Here is a 9,877-nt window from a genome sequence, read left to right as displayed (position 1 = left end):
ATCTATCAGAATGTCTAACTTCATGCGCGGATCTGGGGAGGGGGGGGGGGGTTACGCCCCCCGGAATTGGCAGAGTTATTAAATATACTAGATGAAATCCCAAGCAAGCGCGGGGAATTGAATTTACACCACTACCGACAGAAAATATATTGTAGTTTCTACTGGCAACCTACAGGCTTATATTAGGAATACTTTGTTCAAAATCCCACAGGAAGTAAATGTACGTCTCCACCCCACCCCACCCCCTTTTTGTGAAATCTTGAAAAATAACAATATCATTTAATTGACATTTATTGTGAAACCTGTTATACAATGTTATGGATATTGTACTTCAGATGCTCTTATTTCATTTCCGCCAAGGATAAAAGGAGTGAATATGCACATTTTATTGATAAATTGATTTTTATTTGGGGGGGGGGGGGTCACAGGTACTTGGGTCTTAGTTTATAAATATGTTTGTACCTTATTGATATGTAAAAAATGTACTTTACCTTTTTTACATATCAATAAGGTACCCGGTACATACATATTTATATACCAATACCCGAGTACCTGTGTAAAAATTAGCTGTTTAACGCCCTATGAATAGGCCGAGTATTTGATACAAAAGACTGTATTCAGAAAAAAAACTGAAATGTATTGATTAAAGCACAAAATTTTACAGCTTAAATTATATTTGAACAATACCTTATTCATTAATTTTCTCTTTCCATGTAAGCAAGTTTATTACGAAGTACAAATTGTACTTCGGGTTCGTTGCCACGATGCTCTCATTAAGGAAAATACAAATTTTACCGATAAATTTATTAGAAAAACCTACTACATAAATGTAATAGTCTTTCGATATATAAATATATTCACAACTTATAGTGTTATCAATGATTTACCATTATTTCAATGACCATTCACACAAAAGCTTTTTTTTATGTTCATGCAGCTACAATCGCCTCGTTTTTCTTTTTAACATCGGGCTCGATGCTATATGATGTTCTAGAAGCTTCCGTCAATATTAAGATTGGCGAATGACGAAAATAATTTGCACATTTCCATTTTAAATCGGTTATCACAACTTATTTCTTTTATATCATTTAAATCAAGTTTTGATTGAATAATAAAGTGATGACGTTTTATGAAATAAATAAATGATTGCTTGTTGTCAGTTTCATTAAAAACTGCAAGTAACTTAGATCCGCCAACCGGAAACGCCACCGTACTCACGTTTTTGCTATTTCATGGCTGTTTATAGAAAATAAAAGTAGACTTTTTATTTAATGTGCGACACTTAATATGTGAGTGAAATCTAAATATAGTTTACGGACATCATCTTGTATATAGTGTATTGTTAGAGGAGTAAGTAAGAACTCTGGTGCACCCGTTTCGGACTTTATTTGCAAAATTTATTAATTTATAAGTATAGATATACTAAACCAACTTAAAGTGAGCTTGGACCACCCCCCTCGAAAACGCGGATCTGTATAAAGTTGGCACGAAAAGTCATAAGTATTAAGCTTTAGAAGTCAACGACTACCCCCCCCCCCCCCGCCTCTCCCCGAAATAGGTTTTTCACGTTTGGGAAAGGACTTTACGGGTGGTTTCTTTTTTTTGTTTTTGTTTGTTTGTTTGTTTTTTTTTTTGGTTTTGTTTTGCTTGTCAAGAATTTTCTAGGTTGGAATTTTTTTTGACTGGGGTGGATCCCCCCCCCCCTTCTGGAAAAAATTCCTGGATCCGTGCCTGCACTTATCACTCATCCAAATCTGAATTTAAAAAATTTTTTTCGCTCAAAACATATTACATGTATATATGTACTGCATTAGATATTTTCTGTTCCGTTTTCCGTACCCTGTGCTTTGTCTATGTTCAGACATCTTCATAAATAAGAGAATGAACATGACTAAATCAACTCGTATTTTCATAATTAAGGATTAAATGAAAAAATTATATGATATTTACTGTTTCTGGTATTATTTTTATATTTTAAGGGATTTAACCTGGAATCATACTTTCCGTTTTCCGTTCCGTTCCGCTTTCCGTTCCGTTTTCCGTTCCGCGTTTTAGCAACACCCTGAAATTTCTACTTTCGATTTCAAGATAAAAATCGTTTCGGAAGACCTAACTTTAAAATTGTATACCAATTTTCATTGCTTCTTATAATGAAGAAATTGTTTGCGTGTGAGTAATAATTTATCAATAATTTTTTCTTTATTTTCAATATATTGGAATAAATGTACATTTTCTACACAATCATAATATTATAAATGAGGTAAAGTTCATATTGCTTGGCTAAAGTGAAACGAATTTGAAATAGATATTATCTTTAACATTCTTGTTTCTTTTGAATTGCTAAAGATGATATAAAAAACATTTTTTTACTTGTATTCGTATATATTGACAGAGAAAATATCTTTGGAAAACAAAAAAACGCTCTTTCAGTTAGGTTTTGTATGGTACTGTTTTGTTTCTTCTTGTTGTTTTGTTGCTGTTGTTGTCAGTTAATTGCCATTAGTTAGCATGTAAATTCCTCTGTTCACATAAAAAGTAACAATATTGCAGCATTCCCTTCCCTAATATATACATGTATATTTAAACTTCGTAAAAATTGAAGATAACGAAGTGATCAATCTCATAAATCAGTACAGAATAGGAATCGTGAAAAGGGCAAAGACACGGACCCCAAAAAAACAGAGGTAAGGTCAGGTGCCTAGGAGGACTAAGTTTCCAATGTCGACTGGTCACACCCGCCGTGAACCCTCTACATTGATCAGGTATATAGACTTTTTTCTTTCCAGTTAGAAACGAAATCGAATTGATAGATTAAAATAATACTTCATACATAATTTTAAAGCCCTTAGGCCTAGAGAGGCTTTTTATTATAACCTCAGTGCTTACGCCCAGGCCAAGTCTTAATTTGCCATAAAAATCAACATATATTTAGAGGCTCTCTGATTCAGAATAGTAAAATCTCAAATTGGCAGATATCATTGATTAGAAATGTGTAGATAGAATGCTGACTTTAAGTTCTTCCATTTGGCGTCCCTCAAGAGTCTGTTCTTGGACGTAAACTCTACTGTTTGTTTTCCAAACGTATTGGGGCCATCTGTAGACAACATGGAATGTACTACCACTGTTATGCAGACGACTCGCAAATTTACCTCGTTATAATACTAATGGAAGAGTGGAATAACTATTTCTCAAGATTAGAAGCGTGTATAACAGATATTAGTTCATGGATGGCTACGAACCTGTTGAAACGTAACCAGGACAAAACGGTGCTAATTATTTTCTCTTCCAAACACAACGCAGCAAACATTCCAATATGCCATCTTAAAGCTGGAGAAAAGACATTTCTGTTGCATCGCTCGTCAAGAACCTTGGTGTTTATTTCGATTCCATCTGACATTTGAGAGTCATGTGTCATCTATTGTGAAGACATGTTACTTTCATATCAGTAATAGCATCGAGAATTTTCTTTTTGTAAAAGTCTGTCTCGGATAAAACCATAAATAATCTCAAAAATTGTTCGGAAGGAGGGTCAGAGATTTTTATATGAATTTATTTTTGTAGATTTTCTTAGTACATGCTATTCAAAGTTTAAAAATTATAATAACAGAACCGTTATTCATAGGATCTTTAATATTCTTTCACGCTTATGTCCGGGCTTAAAAACTTGCACGTTAAGTAAATAGAGGATATTCAATGTTTTGTAGTTGGATATTGAATTGAAGCACGAGTGAAAATATCAGAACACCCTGTTCACGAGTGAAATAAATTCCATATCCAACTACAAGAACATTGAATTTTCTATTTATTACTTATTCTTTGAATTTCCCTTTGCCTCTGTCTTTTCTTAACACAGTATTCATGAATAAATGATTATATGACCGTTGCTAATTAATATTCATTATATTTGAGATATAATTTATAATTCCGAATAATTAAATTATCATTATTCTTATATGAAATTAAAAAAAAAATTAAAGTAATCATAATCTCATCATGTTCTGACAAAATTTCAGTGTAATAAGTGTAATATATTTATTTTAAAACTGAAAGTACAATAATACACTTTCAAAAGGCGTTCCTCTTTCACACAACTTTTCTACTTGAATATAAAGAGGATCTGCTTCATTCTTTAAACTCCAAAGGAACCATCAACTTTCGTCAGACTGTATTCCGATTCAGGACACGACAAAAGATAGAAGTAAATGAGGAAGGAATTATTCTGAATGGGTGATATTTCTTATCTCTGTTTTTATTTTCTGGATTTTATTTAAAATAGCATATTGAACTGAAATTTGCCATATTGAAAACAATCTGGCCGCTATGCAAATTAGCAAAAATGTATATCATTTCTCCAAATGACGTAAATTCTTCATTTTAGAACATTTTTTAATCGGCGATTTCTCCTAAGATAGAGTGACAACACTTTTAATTCCATGTAATTATGATTTAGACATTCTAAAAGCAAATAATAAAACATTTGACGTTTTTTTTTTTGCATGTTTGAATTTTCCTAATTTATGGACATTTTTAAAGGAAACAATTTATGAAAATAGTCAACAAAACTTAGTGTCGTTTATGCCAATATGGCACCGAAAAGGATTAATTGGAGGAGTGGGGGTCCCAAATACTGAATTTTTGCATAATTCATTTAAGAAAGCTTTCATTTTCCATAAAAATTGCCATGCGCTTAAATAATATTATTTGTTGTTTTGAAAACAAACTCAAACGTTCCAATTATGCGCCAGAAATTAAAATTGCCCTTTTTCACATAAAAGCCTTCCCAAAACTCCTATTTGAATTGAATTACCTTTATTTCATTCTTTAATTTACGATCTTTTTCGTCCCAGCACCTATTGCGACACGGGACCTCGGTTTATAGGTCTCTTCGAAGGACCGGTCTCCACGTCCCACTGTGGGATTCGAACCCGCGACGTAGGGATCTTTATTCTATTGAAAACTAACAAAAAAGGCTCATGGGCCAAAGGCTAATCTGAACATTTCATGCTCAATTTGATACATGCAAACATTTTGTAAATTATAGAATAACTGTATACATTGTATTGTCGCTTCCACGCTAGTTGCCCAGGTATGAAGGAGAGTGCATTTAGAGGCAAACGCTTAAGTGCGGGTATTACTGTCTTATGACAGCATCTAGTTTATTATTGGACATATTTAATATAAACTGAGATAGATGAAATATATGGAGATAGCGAACAGTATTCAAGCTCAAAAGTCTATTAAACAATACAAAATAGGAGCAGAGCAAACACGGACTTCAAAAACATCAGAGGTGGGATCAGGTGCCATGGAGGAGTGAGCATCCCCTGCTGACCGGTCACACCCGCAATGATCGGGAAATAAAGGAAAAAATCTGTCGACAATTCACTGTAAATGAGGGTCTAACAATTAGTATGAAAAACGTCAGTCAGCATTTGACTCAATGATAAATTGTATTTCTTGACAAGTGTCATTGTATCGACCAAAAGAATTTTAATGATGACTTTAATCGAGACTGCTGAAATTCCTGTTTCATCATCTTGTCAATAATTTACCTCGTTTTAGAAATTGTACATACGTAGAGCATGCTCTGGCGTATCGAACCAACTGAGAGATATAAACCCCGTATGCAGGTGATGAAGGTATATTGCTGCATAAGTAAGTGAAGTTGACGATTGAAAAGATAAAGTCATCACGTTTATCATAGAGCTTGGTTGTTAGATTACCATTAACGTTTTTTCAAGTAAAATATCCAAATATGAAACAGATGTGTCAGACTCTGTGGTATCTTTTATCTCAAGCTCACTGGGATATATCGTATCGACATAAGAATGGAATTAACCATTGCTGATTGACAATACGTCGTCGATATCTCTAAATGTCGAGCTGAAGGCCACAGCAAGTGTTTTCTTCTTTTCACGTATAAGATTTTGGACAAATTCTGCTTCATATGAATACAAAAGTGGTCTGTTAATAACGGGGCGCAATTGGTACCTATAGCAATTCCAATAGATTGTTGGAAGACCTGGTCTCCCAAAACCACATAGATATTGTCAATCAGAAACTCAAGCATCCTTTAAATGTATACTTCAAAGTACTTGTGTGTACAATCAGGATGTTTTTAACAAAATAATTTTATTTCATGCTGATCATTTACATTTCCTTGCTATGATTAGCTGTAAAATTAAGCTAGTCTAGTTGACCGAAATAATTTGACATTATGAATTTGGTATAGCTATTTGCCTATTAGACATGTTAAAGATAGAATCAAATGAAGCCAAATGATGAAAATGATTGATACCTAAACAATAATTACATGATTTGTGACGTAACAGATTACATAATATGCGAAAACGTATTTCTTATGGTCTGAAACCGCCAAAAAAAATTGATTAAATTTATCTTTGATTAAATTGAATCAATTTCAGACCCCAAGAGGAAGAAGAAAAAAAAAATGAAAAAGAGGCCTGAATAGTATAGGTAACGTGCAAATATCGGTAAATAGTCCCTGCAAATGGTGAAATGTAAACATAATAAAAAATAATCATGCTCAAGATCAGATCAAACAATACAAATTGTGAACAAAACAAACAGAGAAAACTGAAAAAAAGAGGTGTGATTAGGGGCCATGGAGAAGTGAGCATCCCCTGTCGACCGGCCTAACAATTCATAAGAAAAAAAGTCAGTCAACATTTAAAAACATCCGTTTTCAACTTATTAAAGTAGATTTAACCCCTATCAGGCAAAAATGATGTGAATTCTTCAAATTTGAAAGAAGTCAACTAAACATTTAGATCATCTTCAATGTCTTTAATATGTCTTATTTTGACAGAGTTTGTTTTTTTTTTAATTCAAATAGTCAAGTCTATATGAAAGTCTTCTAAGAAAAGAGAAATGTCTTGCAATCTGTAAAGTTCACTAGACCAACAGAGGGCTACACTCTTTAGACATTTGTTGTTCTTAAATCCTTTTAATGTTTAATACACTTACATAAAATCCCTTCCTCTGGAAGATTCGATATCAATTTACTGAATTCAATTCATATTACATGTAAGATGTGATCTGACTGTGAACACTTTTATTATAAAGTCAAATGATTGATGGATGGATTGTGCGTTGTTTAACGTTCCATTCGAGAATTTTTCACTCATATAGTGACGTCACCATATACCAGCTTCAAACTTTGACATGTACTCGGCACTCAGGGTCATTGAGTAGTGAGGGTTCTTTATCGCACCAATGCCTACCGTGACACACCTAAGTATTTAAGTTTTTATCCGAAAGACCCGTGACTTTCACTCCTAATGCCGGGCGTTTGGCGAAGGAACAGTCACTACCTATGTTTAAATCTTAGGTTTGACGCGGCGCTGTGAACGAGAATCGAACCCGGGCTCCCGATCACGAAGTGAACGACCTACAGCTAGGCTACCGTGATAACCGTATAAAGTGAAAAATTAACAACCCATTCAGGAATGCACCTTCAGTATTAACTATTAAAAAATATTAAAAGCCCAAAAAGATGAGACATGTACATTATTTGAAGATTATTTCTAGATATTCCATTTGAAGCTATTGAAACGCATGTATCCATTTTCCAAAAACTTCATTCTAACTTTAAGAAAATTTTGATGAACACAAAGGACACCGAAATTGGCCTAATGAATATATTCACTAACAAAGACTCAAGAAAACCTTGAAAAAACAATGAAATATATTATCCTTAAAAAGATTGAAGGAAAGTAGAACAGTAAAATTGTAAGAAAACGCAAGATTCATCTTTCAGCTTCAAATATGATAGAAGTTATCCAATATACATACATGTACACTTCACGGCGTCCTAAAAGAAACTGCAAAGCCATCTAAATGGTCGTCACCACATTTTCCCGGGCATGATTTTTCCATTGGACATAGAACAAACTGTTCTCATTACAACGAATCCCCTACCTCCGCTTTTCCTAATAAAGCAACACACATATCGGAAGACGATGCAAGTGCGACAACTTTTACAATAAAAGTCTTACATTTCAATGTCCATAAAATCTTTCAAGTAATCATTAAAGAAATATATCTGGTTTTCTCCATACTTTATTGAAAATGACAGATTGAAATATACAGGGGCGTTTTCAGTGTGCCTAAAGATTATGCTCCGATCCACCTTATTTCACCAAGCTATAGTTATAAACCATCATTAAAGGATTTCATTACCTTTCATTTGTTAGATTTTGATCGTAAGGTTCACCATCTGTAGTTTTAAAGAAAATCAGGGGTGTCAATGAAATGGAAATTAGACAAGAAAATACTGTACCTATTTTATATTGTATAGGCATATTAAATCTTATTCTTTTCTCAATTTTAGAAGCATACAATTTGATCCATTTTCAAATCTATAAAAGAGAGAGACCATTAATGGTACATAGCCTTTAATATCACGCAGATTTATGTTTACAGTACTCTAGTTGTTGTTTCGGTTGCGGTTACTGAAGTAATCATAATTAAAATTGGTTAAGTAGGAAGAAAGAAAAACTCCAACATATTGCATGCAATGCGCCAACATTAGTTTCTATAGTTCCTAATATCCTAAAAAGTCAAACGACTTCTTAATATACGTGTTGTTTACAAGTCATTGGTACTGTACCTGTTACTAAAAATGCTATGTTTGAAAGGAAAATTACATGAAGCAACACTGGGAAAGCCTTAATGATATTCTCGAACACATGTTTAATGTTTCAGAACTGGTACAATGCAAATGTTATAATAAACTCTAGTTTTTCAAGATAAAATGAGCATCCTTACAAGCTGTGACATTTGAAAGCGAAACGGCTCCCTTAACTATTACACAGGTGATGTTTATGAGAACAGCGACATTTTAGTGATCTGCCTGAACTCAACATTGTCAATTTGACAATCCCGCAAGACCTGGACCCTTGTGCGTTACTCTACGCAAGCAAGACATTTTTTTTTCATCAAAATCGCTTTCAGTCTTCATGTTATTTTGAGATTCATGGTAATAAGTTCAAGAACATTTTGTAACAGAATGCAAAATCCGTTTGTTCCAGAATGCAAGGACATGACTTCGCCCGCGGCTCCCTTGGAGCGGTAGCTTCATACTGGCTGCAAAAGATACTAGGCAACATGCGCTTTACGTAACAAGATTGAGCCAAATTCGAGCTTCCATTTAAATGGCATTAAAGGGAAAAAAGGACTATTAACATACCTAGCCCTTCATTTAAAAATCAAAGTCGTTTCAACATAAAGCAAAACTCTTGGGTTGCATGTAAAGTTTCCCCTTACTTCCATAGGCAGCGGAACTTGAATGTGATGCATTGACTTGCTCTTACATACATTTATCGTGTTCAGGATGACTTTGAATGCATTCAAATCAAATTCTCCGCTGACTAGTTTTTTTTTAGAGGTTCGTGTTTGCTCTCCTCCCGATTTGTATTGTTTCAATGGATTTTTGAGCCTGATTACTGTTCGATATCTCCATATTTCAATTGATATAAAGCCATTATTATTATAAATGTTTGTTTTCTGAAACAGCCTAAAAACAGTAAATTCTATAAAACTTGAAACTGGGTAACAGAAGGGTATGATGCAAGAGTGGCTCTTTTTTGTCTTGAAAAACCCAGAGACTTCATGGCCAAGTCACTTAGGAGGGAAATTAAGGAAAATCTTTGAATATCCATTAAGGGACTAATTTAGGTCAGACCTTTAAAACTTTTGTCTTCGGTCAGAGTATGTGGCTGTGAAATAAAGACAAAGGAACGCTAATATTTTAGCCATCTTAGAACTGGTAGTAAAATAGTGATTATTGCTCAGTGATTACTATTTTTTCCCGGAGATATTATATTAAAATAAAACCCTTATTTAAAATGAATTA

The sequence above is a fragment of the Saccostrea echinata genome, unplaced genomic scaffold, assembly GCF_033153115.1.
Source record: "Saccostrea echinata isolate AGI-Se365-2 ecotype Australia unplaced genomic scaffold, CSIRO_AGI_Sech_v1 ptg000012l, whole genome shotgun sequence".
Classification (NCBI taxonomy): domain Eukaryota; kingdom Metazoa; phylum Mollusca; class Bivalvia; order Ostreida; family Ostreidae; genus Saccostrea; species Saccostrea echinata.
Note: the sequence above shows the minus strand (reverse complement) of the source record.